Genomic DNA, 19,502 nt, shown 5'->3' with positions numbered 1-19,502 from the left:
AATTATACCTTAAAAATGATATAAAAAGTCTTAGTATTTTCATCTGTAAAAAATGGATATACACATTATGTGTGTGTGTGTGTATAAGAAATGAGATAATTCATAGAAACAACTCTACAGTGTTTGACAGAGTAACAGTGAGTCCACATTTGTTATCATCATCATCATCCTCCTCTTTGTCTTCCTCCTCCTCATCTTTATACTGAATCTAAACATCAGTCTTCAAGACTGTAGTTTTGAACTGGGCAGCAGAAAATACTATCCAAGCTGGTATAGATTGGTAACGTTCAAAATTAATGGTCTCTAACTGGCTGAATGCTTTGATGCCTCGTGGCAGTTCTCTGGCTCTCACTCTGAACCTTCTATTCTTTTCACAAAGCTCTTCAAAACCCCATCTCCGTCCTGCTACCTCCTACTTCACGGAGAATAGCATGTCTATGAAGGAATCCTTTGAAAATATTTCTGCATCTCCAGTGATCTTTCCATCTTCTTTCTCCCAGTGTCAAAATTGCCCCTTCTCCTTTTCTTGGGCAATTCTTGCTTCTGCCCTGGATGAAGTCCTTTGACTTCCTCAGAGACCTTATCAGCATTTTTCCATTAATAAACAAAATCAAAAATATTTGCCAATCCAAAGCTCCTTTTCATTCTTTGTTTATCCATTCATGCCTTCACTGATGTATCCAACAAATTTTTATTGGATGCCTACATTGTGCCAAATACCTTCCCAAGGTTAAGAGACATGATGGTCAGTAAGAGAGAAATGGCCCTTGCTCTCACGGAGCTTATACACTTCAGTAGAAACAGTAGTTAAAAATAGTTAGAAGAAGGGTGCCTGGGTGGTTCAGTCAGTTAAGCATCTGCCTTCGGCTCAGGTCATGATCCCAGGATCGTGGGATCAAGCCCCGCGTCTGGGCTCCCTGCTCTGAAGGGAGCCTGCTTCTCCTTCTCCCTCTGCCGCTCCCCCTGTTTGTGTTCTCTCTCTCAAATAAATAAATAAATCTTTAAATAAAGTAAAAATAGTTAGAAGACTAATTAACTTTAATTATTAATAAGTACAACAAAGGAAAAATATGGGAATACTGAGAGAATATATAGTGGAAGCTCCAGGGATAGATCACTGAGAGTTATATTTAAAATGAATTGTGAAGTATGAATAGGATCTAACAGGCAGTTGGAGATGTAGGACAGGGGGGTAGGGAAAGGAATTCCCAGCAAAGGGACCAATATGTACAAATGTCTTGAAGCCAAATATAGGAGAATTGCCTGGATTTGGGACTAGAGAGGCATAATTTGGGTCCCAGCTCTGCCACTAAGTGTCATGATGTGGTCATGAGCTATGAGTGACAGAGCCCATCTGAAGATCTTAGTCTTACTATCCTGCATGAATAACTTCATACTTTTCATACATTATCTCGCCTAGTCCCCACAGTAACTCTAGGTGTTATTACCTTCACTTTGAAATGTGGGATCAGAGATTCATAGGGCTTGATTCGCTCAAGGACATTGACTAGTAAGCGTTAACACAGGCTTTACTAAGTCTTTTGGAATAAGTTATGTTACGGTGATTTTGGCATACAGCAAGAGCTCGATCTGATTTCTTTTTTACCTATTTCTTTCTTTTGCCCTTTCCTTTGACATCAGAGGACCATCATCAATTCATTGAAATACATTACATTCATGCTGATTTTTTTCTGGTATTCTTTTCTTTCCAATATTTTTGTTAGATTAAGATTTTGCTACTATTAAACAGGGATATGGTTAATTTTTAAGTGGCTGAGTGTGTTTTCTTTTTCTCTTTATGATCGCTGCTGTTTAATATCACAGTTAGAAGGGCACGGCAATATTTTTGAGCTTCAGCTTCCTTATTTCTATAACACAAGGGGTTTGATCTAGAGAGTAAGTATGGTCATTTCCATCTCTAATAGGCTGTGAATGTATCTTCTGGACTTATGTGTAACTTCCGAAATTTTACTTCTTTATCAAATAATAGTTATACTTTATGCCTTCGCGAGAATAAGTAGATGAAAGTCATTCATATAACTATTTCATCTTGTTTCAAGATATAGAATTTGTAGATAGGATGATGCATCTAGTTAGGTGACATTTTTATATAGAATAAATTTATGAGCCAAAACATTTGAAGTTTACACTGTAAGACATTTAAAGTGTCTTAAAGGATAATATCAATACATTTTAATTATACAGTGTCATCTGTGATGAATTACACCAGTATATTTGCCGATTTTTTGTTATGTAGGATGTCATTTAATCATGGAATCAAAAATGTCTTTCTCATGCTAAGATAGATGGTCTTTTAAGCCAAGATAAACAACAGATTTCCATTTGTATTTGTTTTATTTATGATATTCACAAGATACTATGACTATGGATTGTGCATAGAGTAATTTATATTTTGCTAATGCCAAGGTCTATAAACAGTATTGAATATGAAGTAAAAGTACATTTGTAAGGCCGTATTTAAACACAGAAATAGATAACCGAAAGTAGCCACCACTTCAGGTAGATTTTTCTATTCTCTTAATATCTAACTTTAACTTGTAACAAATGTTCTGAAAGGGTCAGTATCCAATTAAACTCTTGTACTAAATGTTGAATGCAGAAGCAGTTGCTTCTTTACAGAAAATATGCCTTCTGGAAACTTCTAAAATGCATGTCATCTTTTGAGTATAAAAAAGCACATTTGTTATCCTAGTTCAGAGATAATTGCTTGGCATTAGGTTGGTTGGGACGTAAATTTTACTCGTTTCTGTCAGCTAGTGTGTCAACTTCCTAAACTCCATCTCCATCTGCCCCTCCAGTGACAAGCCGAGTATCATTCTGCCTTCCACCAAAATGATAATGACTCGTAAATGTAAATTTCATTGAAATCACACGTGTGGAAACATTATTAACTTTTCTTTCTTTTTTTTTAAAGAATAGAGAAATCAGATGGGTTGATCCTAGTTCAATAACATTATATAAAAAATCCCTTCCAAACTAATTTGCTTTCCTTGTTACAATGGTGTAAACATATTATTGGTTTCCTGCCCCCCTCCTTTTTTTTTTTTGTAAGAATTATACATGCATTTGGCTGTCAGGACTTTAGATATAATAGTATCATAGAAGAGGTACTTACTATGCCTTCCTCTAGGTTGAGGGAGAGAGGTAGGGAGACTAGCCACCTGCGTATGCCCTTATGCCAGGATTCTTGTTTCTAAGCCCAGAAGCCACAATTTAACACCACAGACGGTGACTCTAAGGGAAATGCCTTTAATAAGAATGGCTGTTATTTTCAAAGTACTGACTGCTTTTGTTTTTTTCCTAATGTTCACCAAGTCCTAACTATTTGCCATACTCTGTTTTAAGCTATTTGAACATATTAACTCCTTTTAATCCTGACAAGAACGCTTTGAGATAGATACCTTCATGACGCCCATTTTGCAGATGAGAAAACCAAGGCACAGATAGGTCTCTCACACACACTCACGCATAGCTGGTGAGAGGTGAAGCCAGGATTTGAACCCAGGCGGTCTGGTCGGGTGGAACCTACCCTTTTATACACGACATGTTGGTTTTGTGTTTGTTTACCTTTTAGCATACTGTCTTAGTCAGTCCTGAGAAAAACCTAATCACGCAGAATGAGAAAACTGATGATCAAAAAGTTTAGACAATGTCCTTGAGTGTACACAGCTAATGGAATTAAGTGGCAAAGTGATGCCTAGTTGACACTAAGGCGCATGCTCAGAATGCGTTCTAGCATCCTGAGAAGCGCCACCCACTGGCCCATTCCGGGCAGGGCATGGCGCTGCTGAAGGGGGCAGGGTAGGAAAACCTCTCAGTGTTACTGTCCCTGCATCCCATCCTATGCCTGGAAAAATCCTGTCCGGGGGCTGCTGAACTGGCCGGTGCACGCTCAGTGCTGTGGCCCACCAGTTCTGGGGAAAAGGGAAGGCAGAAATGGGAGGTGAGCACACAAGTGTAACTCGCCCCTCCTCCCCTGCGCCTTTTTTTTTTTTTTTTTTTTGGTATTATGTACATTCAACCTGTTCATCCAGCCTTTAAAAAAAAGAAAAGAAAAAAAAAAGGCAATGTAGTTTTCTTATAAAGATATGAGATCCTGGCACATTAGTCTTACATTTACCCTTGAGGATAAGAATTCTTGCTGAGGAAGAAGTGAGCTATAAAATATGGATACCATGTCTCAAGTATTTAAGTATAAAGCGATAAACATGTAGATGGGGCCATTAATGAACATTAATTGCTTTAAATTAGGTTTTATTGTGCAGTGGGTAAATTGGAAAGTACACATTTGCATTGGTAATAGAAAATTAATTTAAATGCTTCAGGAAGCAAAATATCACCTGATGTGCTAAAACCTGTTATTTGTGGTAGACTTAAAAGAAAACTGGAAGGGCACTGTGTATTAAGATAAAATAAAATAAAATAAAACTATATTAAACAATGCAGGAGGCACACACATGTGTAAATACCTCCTTAGGTGTAAACCCTGGCCAGCTACTGAGTTTGCTTAGGCCAAGAAAGGTCCCAGATGGCAGCTGGTTTAATGTTACGTGTTTACTGCACTGTGTCGATAAAGCGTGGTGGTAATGTAATGGTGCACTGTAAATCTAGGAGTTATATGGGCCCTCAGGAGGTCATTGGATCCTTCTTCCTCCCTCCAGGGAGGACATGTCTTGAAATCTTCCAGAACAGATTGTTACCAACCCACATCTTATAAGTGCTCAGAGGGATGATGTGGCTCCCCTTCCTCAGTGGCCCATTTCTAGCCAAGACCCAGCTGCGTAAGGAAGTCCTCCTTCATGCACCTCGTAGTCTCTCCAGTGATAGTTTAAACCTCTGTTTTCTTATTTTATTTCTGAACAGCTGGATATAAGATTTGGTGGCTCTTCAACTTTCCTATACTTGGATATACTTTTCTTCTCTTGACCACTTAAAAAAAATGTTTTTTTAAATATTTGTATCGTTTTGCCCTGGATCCTGCTCTGAAAGGGATAGTATTTAAAAATGTTAAAATTTCTCTAGCAGCTGGAGGAATTGTAATCAGAGTTGTCATACTGACTTAGCCAGTGGTGCTGGTGTTCCTTAAGACCAGGAAGAGTGAGAGAGACGTGGGTCTGGGAGACAGAGCAGGGAACTGAGGATTAAGTAGCAGAGAATACACTGATGTGGGGTTGAGGGGACAAAATGAGGCTAGAGACTTACATGTGAGAGCCATCATCAGTGCATAGATTATTTTCAAAACGGTGGGATTGAATGAGCTAACTGAAGGAGTAGATGTAGAAAGTGAAGTTACATATAAAAAGAACTGAGCCTCGAGCCTCAGGGCACTTTGGCATTTTGAGATCTGAAAAGAGAGGGATGAACCTGCAAAGAAGACTCAGAAGAAGTGAGGCCAGAGATGAATGGAAAAATTAGGAGAATGTGGTGTCCTGGAAACCAAATAAAGAAATGCTTTAAGAGGATGGGAGTGGCCGGCTGTGTTTGATGCTGCTGGGAGGTCAAATGACAGAAGGTCCTTGTTGACCTTGGCAAAGTCATTTTTAGTGGTGTAATAGGGACAAAGTCTGTTTGAGGTAGATTCAAGAGACAACGGCAGATGAAAAGCAGAGCTAGGTGAATACAGACATCCTTTTCAGGGAGTTTAATAGAAAGGGGAATAGAGAGCAGGATGGCAGCAGAGGGGAATGTGAGATCAGGAGTAAATGTTTTTCAGGGATGAGATCTACCAGCAAGAATGTATACTAGTGGGAACGATTCAGTAGAAGAGAGAAATGACGATGCTGGAGAGAAAGGAAATGCCAGGCAGGGGATGGTATCCAGTGCACACGAGTGGAGTATTTTGACCTTACATCTATCCAGGATAGTTCATCTATGCTTATCAGAGGGAAGCTAGATATATGAATAAAGATGGAGGAGGTTTAAAGATTGGGCTCACTGAATAATATATTGAACTCTTCTTTATTGATATTTGAATCATATTTGTTCAGGTAATCAAATATTTTCTTCGTTCTTTGAATAATCCATTGGCCCTTGGTAGAGGGCCCGCTGTGCCAAATGGATAATGAACAGCTAACGTAAAAAGAATGTGTTGTGGTGTTTGTGCAGCCAAAGATCTTGTAAGTGCTTTTTGCCAGGCATAGCTGTCCTCCTTGGGGTCCACCACTGATGCTCCTTGGCCATACCATCCTATACTTGGGATCAGACCCCCCAGTGCAAACAAGAACAAGCTATGAACTTTAACAGGGTTTTCCTGAACACTTAGAGAAAATGAAGGCAAATTTAAGCTCCACATAAGACAAAATATAGCAAAAGAAAGGAAGCATAATTCCTTTCTGGATTGTCTGTGAACAATACATAGTGACAGTAAAGTAAATATTGACTAACCATTTGGCAGGATGGGAAGTGTGTGTGAGCGGTACAAGAGAGTAAAAGCTTTATATTCTACACTATGGAGCCAACACATAATATTTACAATGAAAAACTTAACAACAGAAGTATAAACATGGTATTCAGAAATGTGGGCATAAATGACAAGGAAAAATATTTGCAAGTGGCTACTGTGGAAGAGCAACTATTACAGATGGGGCGGGTGGGGCAGGGAGTGCTGATTTCACTGTAAGTTATGTAATAGTCTAACTGTTAAAACTATTATTTTGTTTTTATTTTTACTTTATTTTTTTAAGGATTTCATTTATTTATTTGATATATATATATAGAGAGAGAGAGAGATTGAGTGAGAGAGAGAGAAAATGCATGAGTCTGGGGAGATGGAGAAGCAGACTCCCCGCTGAGCAGGGAGCCCGATGAGGGGCTTGATCCCAGGACCCAAGATCATGACCTGAGCTGAAGGCAGATGCTTAACCAACTGAGCCACCAGGCACCCCTATTATTTTGTTTTTAGATGTTACTTTGATAAAAATATTTTAAGACTGAATAAATTATAACAGCATTAAGGGCTGAATTGTGCCTGTCCCAAAATTTATATGTTGAGGTTCTGAACCACATTACTTCAGAATATGACGCTATTTGGAGACAGGTTGTTTAAAGAGTGATTAAATTAAAATGAGGCCATGAGGGTGGAGCCCAGTCCAAGAAGACTGGTATCCTTAGAAGAGGAAATTTGGACACAAGACAGAAGGAAGGCCATGTGAAGACACAGGCAGAAGACACCATCTACAGGCCAAGGAGAGAGGCCTCAGAAGCAACTAACTCTGCCAGCATCTTTGACTCAGACTTCCAGCTTCCAGATCTGTGACAAAAGAAATGTCTGTCGTGTAAGCCCCCCAGTCAATGGTACTTTGTTATGGCAGCCCTAGGAAACTAATACGCTTGGGAACTCCTTTATGGCAGTTGTCCTATGGAGGACATGGATCCAGGACCCATCCTGGTGATTAAGTATTGATTCAGTTGAAGGCATTTGCCACTGTCAGTCCTCTGGGGGGACAGGGTAACTTCTGGTGCAGAAAATGAGCAATCTTGAAATACATAAGGCCAGCATCTTCAAGTCTGTCTCTGCTTTGTCTTCACATTACGTTCTTCTCTGTGTGTGTTAATTTTCCCTCTGCCTCTCTCTTATAAGGGCACTTATGGTTGCTTTTAGGGCCCACTGGGATAATCCAGAATAATCTCCTCATCCCAAGAGCCTTAACTTAATCACATTTGCAAGAACCCTTTTTCCAAATTTACCATTCCCCAGATTAGGAACTGATATCTTTGGGTAACCATTGTTCAGCCATCTAGAGGAGGTAGCTAGTATTTTATTGCTCAAAGCTAATAGAATCTTCCCTTCTGAAATTTCAAAATGATGTGTTTTGGTGTTAGTTTCTGTCAATCATTTGCTTTGTAGGCACTTTGTGAGCAATTTAATCTGGAAACTCATGTCCTTTATTTCAGGGATATTTTCTTTATTGATTCTTTGAACTTTTTTCTCCTATGTCTTCCCGATCTTTGTCAAGAGTTCCTACCTGTCAGTTTTGCAACCTCCTGGTTCTTCCAGGTGAATTCTGTGGTCACTTAGGTTTTCTCTTGTCTTTTCTGGTCCTTGAACTTTTTGCTCCAGTTCCTGGGAGCATTCATCTTAGATCCTCTAAACATCCTATCGATATTTTACATTTCTGGTATTAAAATTTTAATATCTAAGAATAGTGTTCCTGACTTTCATTACATCCAATTCTTGTTTCATATCCACAATATTTTCTCAGCTCCGAGGATTTTTTTAATAAATTTTTTTAACTTTCCATATCATCTTTTTTTCTCCCAAGGGCTTTAAAAATTCAGTTTGTTTGTTTTTACCTCTCTCACTTATGTGGGAAGATTTCTTCAATGCCTGGATGTTTGCTCAAACTTAGTAGTGAAGTAATGCACACTTATAAGGTGATTACAGTGAGTCCGCTCTTTTGATGGGTGACCTCTGACGTCCAAGTGTCTGTTTCTATAACTGTTTTTTCCCTTTAGGTGGTCTTTGCTCTTAGAGAGAAACCCTCTAACTTTTTGGGGGGGCGTGTGAATGAAGCTGCTAGTATTGTGGGAGCTGAGTGGGGAAGGGGGCCAGCTTTTCACCACATATGAGCAGACTTTCACTTAGTCCTCCATGGCCCTCAAATGGACTCGTTGTTCCTGAGTTCACAGGCTCTGATTTAGTCTCAGCAGAGAGTCAACATTCCTTCTTCAAGACGGGGAAAAGCCATGGAAACACATGGCACCTCCAACTTCTGAGCCTTTTTCCGTTCAGCAGGTGCTCAGCTGCTTGCTTCTTCTTGGCCTGGCCCCGTCCCCTCCCCAGTCGTCCCTCCCTCACACACAGATGTGCAGTGCAGCTCTGCTCTCAAAACTTATGTTGATATTCTTACTTGCCACTGTGTCCTTTTCCATTCTCAAAAAAAAATCCTTGTGCGTTTATGCCCTTTTTTATTCCTTTACTATTTTGCAAATTTTTTTAAAAAATCATGTTTCAGGAGTAAACAGAGATGCATGCCTGGATTCAACTTACCATGTTTAAGCTTAGTCTGAAATAACAGTAAATTTAGCACCCAAATAATCCATTCTAGCTTTAGCTCTGCCATGCCTAGCCTTCTTCCAGAATAACATGAAGAGAAATTCAGACTTGCATGTCTTATCTTTGGGAAGCTAATACTTGGACAAGAATATAAAAAACAAACAAAACCAACACACACACACACACACACACACACACACACCCCTTGTATAAATTGTAATTTTAAGTATAAATTTGATTTTATAAATTAGATCTCCCTTAAACTAAAGCTAAATCTAGATTTGAGAAAATGTATTTTCTAATTTCGAGAGGGAATCATTCTTCACTCTTTTCTAAATATATATAAAATCTCTCTATTATATACTTTCTATTTATATACTCCCTTTATATATTCAATTTCCAACTCTAAAAGATATATTTTCTATCTCATTCTAAAGAAAGAGCATTTGGGGTATTTCATTGAGTGTCGGGCTTCCTCAAGAATAAAATGGTAAAATGGGCAGGAACTTTCTCATATTTGCAGAATGAAAGGTCCCACTTTTTAGAAGAGAAAAAAACATTTTTTTTTCCAACTCCAAAAAACAGTTTTTCCAGTTTCAAAAATGTTGTAAGATCAAGTCTCTCCTGGATATCTAGTTATATAAAAGTGTTTTAAGAAAGCATTGCTCATCATCAGGAAAATGCAAATCAAAACCACATGATATATCATTTCACAACTGTTAGAATGGTTATCATCAAAAAGACAAGAGATAAGTATTGGTGAGAAAAGGGAACCCTTGTGCACGGTTGGTGGAAGTGTAAATTGGTGAAGCCATTATGGACAATAGTATGGAGGTTCCTCAAAAAGTCAAAAATAGAACTACCATATGACCCAGCAATCCCACTTCTGGGTATATGTCCAAAGGAAATGAAAACAGGATTTCAAAGAGATATTAGCACTCCTGTGGTCATCGAAGCATTATTAACAGGCAAGATATGGAAACAACCTAAATGTCTGTCAGTGGATGAATGGATAGAATTGTGGTATATATACAAGAGAATATTATTCAGAATGAGAAAGAAGGAAATCCTGGTGTTTGCAACAACATGGATGGACTTTGAGAGCATTGTACTAAGTGAAATAAGCCAGACAGAGGAAGATAAACATTGCATGGTATCACTTATATGTAGAACTAAAAAAAAAAAGAAAAGTCAAACTCATGACAACAGAGTAGAAGCATGGTGGCCAGAGACTGGGGGATGGAAGAAGTAGGGAGAGGTTGGTAAAAGGGTACAAACTTTCAGCTATAGCATAAATAGGGTCTGAGGATCTAAGGTATATCATGGTGACTAGAGTTGACATCATTGTATTGTATAATTAAAAATCACTAAAAGAATAGAACTTAAATATTCTCACCAGAAAGAAGGGAAGGAAAGAAGGAAGGAAGGAAGAAAAGAAGGAAGGGAGGGAGGAAGGAAGGAAGAGAAGAAAGAAAGAAAGAAAGAAAGAAAGAAAGAAAGAAAGAAAGAAAGGAAGGAAGAAAGAAAGAAGGAAGGAAGGAGTGGGGGAGGGAGGGAGGAAGGAAGAGAAAGGAAGAAAAAGAAAGAAAGAAAGGAAAAGAAAGAAAGAAAGAAAGAAAGAAAGAAAGAAAGAAAGAAAGAAAGAAAGAAAGAAAGAAAGTGGGGGAGGAAGGAAGGGAAGGAGGGAGGGAGGGAGGAACAGAGAAAGAAAGAAAAAAAGAAAGAAAGAAAGAGGGAGGGAGGAAGGAAGGAAGGAAGGAATGAAAGAGAACAAGGAGTGAGACAGGAGAGATTATTATAAGACTAAATGAAGATTGGAATCAGATTTGGAAATCGGTCTGAAGCAGCTTGAAGGACTAACTTATCTGTCCAGTTTTCACGAACAGACCACATGGTTGCTCCCTATACTGTCACTTTTTTCTGTATGGGTCTGTACCTTCTTTAGATTTTGACTATGAATCCACTGTACCCACCAGTGCAAGTGCTGGGATGAGCCACCCTGGTTGGGTAGCTCATTATAATTGTCCCATTGCCCGGAGAGCTGTGCTCTCAGCACCATATAGGATCAGTCAGCCTTCGATGAGTTACCCTGGTGTCACTTGCTAATCCCTGGTCCAGCCAGAGCCACCTGCGCAACACAGGGGACCCAGGGCTGCTTCTTGGCACAGAGCTCTGTATTAGTCGGCTCAGGCTGTCGTAACAAAGTACCACAGAGTGGCAACAATCAGAGCTGCTTGAACCAGAAGCCAACTCTCAGGGCGTAAACACCATCACCTACACGCCCAGTGCAATGTTCAACCCCATTACAGTTCCATTAAGCAGGTGTATTTTGACTGAATTGAATGCAGTCGAATTGTCCAAGATCGGAATGCCTCGTATCAATTACAGGTAGTACCAGGCTCAATAAATTTCCCTGACAAGTTGCTTTATGATTTCCATTCTGCCCCAGGAGACAAAGGCAACTATTGTTTTTTTAAAGTCCCCATTCCCAGGTTGTAGTTGTCTCCCTTAAAGTTTTTGAGGTCTAAGTCATAATTTTCTAAATTATTTATGATTGTGTTCTTCAGAAAAGACCAAGAAAAGTTGACAAGTCTTGTGAAGTCAAGATAAATGACACCTTGTGCTCTCTTTCATCTGTAAGATCCATTTCTCTGTCAAAGGAGTAATTTAGATGGCTGTGATTTGTTCCTCAAAAAGTTATTTTGATTTTGCCAGCACCCCCTTCTTGGGCGTGGTGGTCAGCAGGTTGTATTTGTTCGAACATCTTTCCGAGTAAACTCGAAACAGGACAAGGAGCAAGGTCGTAGTCAGTAAAACAAAGTGGGCTTTATATTTGCCTTTCTTCAAATACTGCTCTGAGGTAGAGCGCGGGTCACCTCTGTGGGTGGTTAGGGAGGTTTTCAAATTAAAAGAAAAAGTTGTTTGCCACATCACTGGGTCTTAGATTACAGTAAATGGAGGTAAAGCACAAGAACCTCTATGTGGTTGTCTCTTGGATGAAAGCAGGTTGTTTGGATTGGTTTGCATTTGGTAGGGTATACTTTTCTCTACCAATAAAGATGAAATAAAATGTCTGATAAGAAATAACCATTAAAAAAGGAGGTAAGTGAGTCAGATTTCTGTTGATTATATTTTGGTGGGCTTTGGGTTCCCCCCATAGCATATGTGATGTATCTGGCTGGATCAAAAACCTCTCCATTAAACAGGATGTGAATGCCTCTTCTTCCTACAATGGTCATAAGTGTTTCTTGGCATTTTAAATTTCAGTAAGGTGTCTGCGTGTATGTGTGTTTGTGTGTGTGTGTGTCTGTGTGTGTGTGTGTGTGTACAGTTGACTCTTGAACAACGTGGGGGTTCAGCCCCACACTGGGCTCCATGCTGGGTATGGAGCCTACTTAAAAAAAATAAAAGTCCAAATATAAGTGGACCCATGAAGTTCAAATCTGTGTTGTCCAAGGGTCAACTCTGCATATACATGAATATATATGTATGTATATACATCAGACATTTTTTGTCATTTAAGAAAAATTAAAGTGAAAGAGAAGGTTACATGTCATTTTCATTCCCTGTGCTGTATTTCTTTTTAAAAGAGATTTATTTTCAGGATATTATTAGCAGCTCTGTGCCTATATCACTTTGCACTCAATTTTCTTATATATCTTATGACATTGTGTTGTAAATATTTGATTACATCTTTTTTCTCTCCTCAAGAACTTGAGTCATGCTAGATTCACATAAATCTCATTTCAAATTTAAGTGAATATTGTACTTGATCAAAACGTTTATTTATTTATTGTTTCATGCTGAGTTCTTTAATGTGGAAGCAATATTTTTAGGACTTAGGCCTATACTATTTGGTAATACTCCTAGTTGTAATACATCATTGTAGTATTCTGATGAAGAAAAACCAGTTAAAAGCAAGATTGGCTATCTGACTTCAAAAGCAATACGAAGAAGTGACAATGATATAGAGTTGTTCTGATTCCGATTTCAATTTATCTCATTAACTGTGCACCTATTAACCATCACACTGTGCACTTCATTATTTATTTGTTTTTCTTAACAATTCAGCTATTTGTGCAGCCTGCGCAGCCTTTGGCAAAAGGAACAAAGAATGCAGAATTTCAAACAGGTGCTTTTGCTACCTATAAAACATTTTATTAAAATGTCAACCCTGAACTCACCCTCCTGAGTGTGGAGATGATAGGAAAATTGCATCAATTTCCTCGAATCGTCATAGAACAAAGGGGTCACTCCTGTAGGGACCAGAGGAGGCAGCTCCCTGGCTCTGCTTTCTTAATCATCACGCCCTCAGCCCTCGGGCTGGCCTCAGCAAAGTTCTCCTATGCTTGTTATTTCCTTTCCACACGGAGATATAGAATCTGCAGATACCATCCTGCTTCCCTGGATGGGGCCGGGACTTCTCTTGGGGTTCTGAGCATCTTAGTAGTAGCTGCAGGACGCTAGCATCCCAGCGCCTTCATATGACAGTCACAAGTTGACTGATGACTGAACTAGTTAATTAATTAATGATGAGAAACATGAGCATCGCTTTGAAAGCCCACTGCAGCATCCCTGCCTGCCTCACCACAAAAGCCTGGACCAGGGAATCCTCCCTACCCCGCACACCAGTGACTACACAGATACTTAACGTGAGAGGATTGCACAGCCAGATGCACACGTGCATATTTGGATGCCTTTATTTGGGAGCTTTATCCCCCCTACTCCATCCCTTCCATCACCCACACCCACTTCAGCGTTCAAACCCCAGCCCACCTGAGCAATTGCTGCAAGGCAGAGCCAAAGACACTTCCCCCTTAGCCCTTGTTGCTGCTTCCCGGTCTTTGTCGGGCGCTTCCTTTTTATTTTCCTACGAGGACTCAACTCGAAATGCTGCTGTTTCTTAGCTTCCTGCTCCCACAGACACCTTCTTTTAGGGAGGTCACCCACTGGTTACTGTGGCAACCACACTGCATGCAGCAGATTGTTCTCTGCCATTTCTTTCTTTGAGCTAGACAGCACACATTCATTCATCAAACATTTAAGGCTCTGGTATGGACTAAGATACAATAATGGGATCAAAAGGTCCAAGAGAACAGGTCCTAGCCTTGAGAACATTATAGAATCTGTCGGGAGAATTTGGGCATAAGAAACAGTGTGCCCGAGACCCCAGAGGCCCTATTCCAAACCGAAAAGCAGAAGTGGTAGAAGCATGGGAAGGAGTGCAAGTGGGGGGAAAGGGATACAGCTCTGGGTTGTAAGGGAAGAGCCTCTGAGCCCATCCAGCACAAGGCTCCAGGACAGCCTTGTCCGCTGGAGATGCCAGTGTCTATGGATGGGAGATTTGCTAGGAAAAACCTTGTACCCATTCTCTAGCATCTCTTTCTGGACCCAAGCAGGCTACCACACAGTCCTTGGTCACTGCGTGGTATCCATGAATCTTGTCACCTCATTATTGCATGAGTCAGCCACACTGTCCCCTAACCCAAAAGATATCACATTGCATTAGAACCCCTGCAGTATGAATACCTGTAGCCAGGCACTCCTCCCATACATTTGTAGGCTATATGAGATGGCAGGACTCTGCTGAAAGGGTAGGGAGAATGAGTTCAGATTAAATGTTATTAGAAGCCAAGCTTAGTTCATCCCCTACCCAGGGATGAACTAAGACACTTTAGTGCACTCCAATCTGGGGACACAGGGGAGAGGACACTTCTATTACACAAGTACAGTGAGATGTGTTTCCACAGAGGTGTAGACAGTATGTTAGCACAGCTGAGGAAGGTTCTAGCACCACCATATTCCTAAGAGATTAGACCAAAGCTCTTGGTCATGTCTGCATGGGTCCCCACGGCCAACTTGTGAAGACTGTTACACTAGGGGGTTGACCCACCATCTTGGTGCAGCTGTCCCCTCCTTCAAACCTGGGCGTAATTTTCTACCCACTACAGGGATATTTAAACTTCCAGTAGACTTTATACTTCAGAAAAGTCATTTCTAGAATCCCAGGCATGATGAGAAATAATAGAGAAGTGTTGGGAGCACATAGGTAGGTGGTAGGGGATGGAGAGTGTAATGGCTTTAGAGCTACATAAACGTGATTTGGAATATAGGTTTCACCACTCGTTAGCTGTATGACTTGGGATAAAGTATTTAAGTTTTCTGGGCCTCAGTTTTTAAATCTTTAAAATGGGAGGAAATTACTTACCATCATTAGGTTGTTTTTCCTAAAAATCACCAAAATGTGCCGTATAGGTAGCTGCTGACTTTGCTTAGTTGAGATAGTGGCTCTGCTTCTATGGGTTTTCCACAATTTTGGCTCCAATAAGAATAATAACACTTGATCATATAAATTTTGTTTAGATGTGTTATATGTATGAATGTTAGAAATGAAACTAGTCCCCCCCAAATAAGCTTTAGACTGATCAAGATAAGAATGACACCTGTTTTCAACCAATCCCCTTTGTCGAATCTGGGAAAACAGGGTAGCCTGTTCTTTTTCTGTCATCCTCATAGTCAAATACTTGACCGTACTTTCTCTCCACCTAGGCTTCCTTTGCTCTAGGTTCTTGTGAGCTCTTAGTTTCTGTTATTCTGCCTGCTGCCCGCCACAAACCATTCTCCACCCTGCTGCTAGTAGACTTATTTTCCAAAAAAGCAGAACTGATCATATCACTAACCATATTACACCCTTCATTGGCCTTATTGCCCTAAATTCAAGTCCATACTTCTTGGATGGGCATGCAAGACCCTCAATTAACCTAGATTCTTTTTAGTATCATCCATGTTCCACCATGGACTAGGTGCTGCTAAAGAATTAATTTTCTAATATGTTTTCTTCACAGTAGACTACTTCTTCAAAGAAAATCCAATTTAAAGCCTGATATGAAAATGAATGAAACAGGCTGTTTCAGTTGAGTTCTGGGTATGGGGGTGGGACATTCATACCCATTCCCTTCCTTTGCTTTCTCCTGCACTGAGAGATTCTGTGTCACCCATGTTTTAAACCACTCCAAGTCTGGACTTGCTGAACATGTTGGTCATTTACTGACTAGTTCTTGTTGTGTCATGCTTCATCTAGAAACCTCTTTTCCTCCTTTCTCTTCTACAGGGTCCCTGTGAAAAATACCTCCTCTTCCTTTGGTATTCAGTTCAGCTTCAAAATTCACCCCCCCCCCCCCCCCCCCACCACCCCATGCAAAGCCTATGCTGACTACTTGGGCAAAATCAAGGGGCTGTTGAATGTAATTGCTTGGATATATTCTTTTTTTTTTTTTTAAAGATTTTATTTATTTATTTGACAGAGAGAGAGAGAGCACAAGTAGGCAGAGTGGCAGGCAGAGGGAGAGGGAGAAGCAGGCTCTCTGCTGAGCAGGGAGCCGGACGTGGGGCTCGATCCCAGGATCCCAGGATCATGACCTGAGCCGAAGGCAGCCGCTTAACCAACTGAGCCACCCAGGTGCCCCTGCTTGGATATATTCTTATCTATCCCATAGACTGAGCTGCTGGAGACACCAGTGAAATGCATTATTGGTCTTTGTGTGTGGACCATCGTGGGAGTCTCATAAATAAATAAAACAAAATCCATAAACATATTCATTATTTTCTTCTCCAAAAACATTAATTAATACACAGAGCTCAATCTGGATAATAAGGATACATGTCACCATGCAGACATATATGTATTTGTAAATGAATATATGACTCTTTCTATTCACAAATACATTTTAAACTTCCTGAAATTGTGTTTGTGCACAAATATTTAGGTGGCATAGTAACAACTTTTAAAAGCATGCAATCTTCATATCATTTATTTTCTCTTCATATTTACCATGCTCAGTAAAACCTTGCCTTCTGAAAGTGAATGTTTTATTCCTCTTCTATGTTTCATCCATCCTTTGTTCCTGTGTAGTTAGGTTTAAAGATTTGTAGAAACAGTGATTCTGTGGTATGTGCAGAATTCTCAGGAGAACTCCAGCTGTAAATTGGACAAATGAGGACAATGATTTTGACTCCAGAGGCCACCAGTGACCCTTAAAGAACTGAATGCAGTGCACTGCACATAGACCCTAGAGCCTTGGTACCTGGATTTTAGATCCGATACAAAAGAGACTTCATAATAGCAAATTTTGTTCATTAAGCTAAAGTGCTTAAGGTGAATTCATGGTGGAAAGCTCATTAAAGGCCAATAAAGAAAGAGGCTCTTGTATTGATATTTTTAAATAAATGATGGGTTTATTTCTTTTGTCTTGATCATAATGCAACCCTGCATTAGTTGATCGATTTTTTCCCATGTGTTTTGTTACTACCGAATGAAAATAATTCCAGAAAAGCACCTTATTAACATTATTAAAAAAAAATCCTTGACACACTTTCAGAAGCAACTTTATATTCTCCCATTCCTTTTTATAAGCCTGAAATTAAATTACTTTCAGGGATTCTATGGGAGGCTTTTCCCTGCATGCATGGAGTGGAAGTGATTTCATGAAGGTTTGTTTCATGCAACTAAGGTTTATTTACATCACTTGTGCTCTCCTCTGTGCCGTGTATATTTAAAGTATCTGCTTATCCTTCTTAACATTGACAGTGCATTAGTGAGGGGAGCATATAATATATCGTTTACGATATTTAAATGTCAAACACTTGTTCATCCAGCTAGAGTCCAGCTATATATAACTGCTCCCATTAAATCTGTCTTATCTGTGCCTCAGTTGGAAATGTCAATTAAAGTAGGAATCTAATCTCATTAGAAAAGCCCAGTGACAATGCCATGATATCTACATTTATCTGTCAAATTGTGTTTCTCCCCCACATTTTGATGTTTTAATTAAACCTTGGTATGCCTTGGTGGAATTTTTACTGATGGAGACAATCCTCTAAAGCAGTCTCCTTTTCCTCCTTAATGTTCATTAAGGCATTGTGGAATCATGAATACTAGCGGTGTTATTTCATCATTGGTATAGTACATTCATAATTCATCTATTGTCATTTTGGTCCAAGCAAGTGCTAGCGAAAGCAGAGGGAAAACAAGATTGGTAGCCATTTGACCTAATAGATGTTGGTTAATTTGGCTAAGTCATTGCCTTATTGTGAAACAATCTTCAGTCTTTGGGAAATACTCTCATCATCTGTTTAATTTCTGTTGGTGTTATTGGACTCTTGTTTGCTTGCCCAAGAAAGAGTCTTATGTTTTTCGGTAAAGGGAAAATCTTCAGTAATGATAATAACAACAAAACCTAAACAATTCCTAAGTCATTTAGCATAACAGAACACAATTACTACTATTTTCAGTTGTATAAAAACTGGTATAAGAATTACCAACCATGGAGAACCTGAAAACAAGTGAAATGTGGGTGGATGGATTTGAAGGCTATGTTTTTTTTTTTTAAGATTTTATTTATTTATTTGACAGAGAGAGAGAGAGCACAAGTAGGCAGAGTGGCAGGCAGAGGGAGAGGGAGAAGCAGGCTCTCTGCTGAGCAGGGAGCTGGACGTGGGGCTCGATCCCAGGACCCCAGGGTCATGACCTGAGCGGAAGGCAGCCGCTAAAACCGACTGAGCCACCCAGGCGCCCCTATGTTTGTTTTTTTTAAATAAGTAGGCATTTCTGTTCCCCATTACTATGCATACCTCTCTGATTGGAATGATCTTTGTGTACTGGGGAATCAGAAAGGTTATGTTGACTGCTAAGTCACTTTTTGCAAGTCCGCTAATATTTACTTATATAGAAATAGTTGAGCAGTTTAATTCTGGAGAAAGTAGATTCAGGTGGCACAGGTTAAACACTGAATTTACGCATACATTTGTTGTCCCAATAATTAACTATTTTGGTCAGAGTAAACATTTCTATATTTTTTGTCATATAATTTCTAGGAACCTGGGTAAAATAATTATCTTTTCTCTTCACCTCTCTTTTGTATTTTGATTTTTTTTTAAATGTGCCTTTTCACTGGTTTCTATGTGGATGCTCCAAAAGGTAGTCTGTTTTAAAATACATTTCCATGTATCCAGAACTACCAAGGGCGGGGGCAAAAGGAGATGTCTAATTTTTGAGCTGTTTTAAGTAGCTGAATTAAATGTCGGCATTAATATTTGATACCATCCAACACTTTTGAAATGAAGTCTTCATTTGCAGTCAGAAATGTAAGTGGCATCAGGACCGGGAAGTGTATGTGTATAATTAGAAGCTTCTTGAAAACTCAAGCCTAAGAACAAAGTTCTCAGTTTGCACATATGGGGGTGTGAGAGCGGCGTGTGATGAGGGCCAGTTGATCCTAGAAATAAATTCTTTTGCCACGGTAGCCTGTTGCTTGATAAAGGACAAAACTTTGAATGCCTCCTGGATTTCAAGTATTCCCACTGTGTTGTCATCTGCACTTAAATATCCTTTCATATTCTTGACACGTGAACTGACAGCCCTAACCTGTTATCACTGGGTAGTGCAGCTCCATGACATGAAACGTAGAGCTAATTACAATGCACTTCA

The 19,502-nt window shown here is 39.6% G+C and overlaps 1 protein-coding gene across 4 annotated transcripts in view; it reads left to right on the top strand.

Moving 5' to 3' along the window:
* The window catches only part of HS6ST3 (heparan sulfate 6-O-sulfotransferase 3), a 647,122-nt gene that overhangs the window by 479,768 nt on the left and 147,852 nt on the right, over positions 1-19,502 (top strand). The gene's annotated exons all lie outside the window — the stretch shown is intronic.

The sequence above is a fragment of the Phoca vitulina genome, unplaced genomic scaffold, assembly GCF_004348235.1.
Source record: "Phoca vitulina isolate PV1807 unplaced genomic scaffold, GSC_HSeal_1.0 scaffold5, whole genome shotgun sequence".
In the NCBI taxonomy this organism is placed as follows: domain Eukaryota; kingdom Metazoa; phylum Chordata; class Mammalia; order Carnivora; family Phocidae; genus Phoca; species Phoca vitulina.
This window is presented reverse-complemented; position numbering and strand designations above follow the sequence as displayed.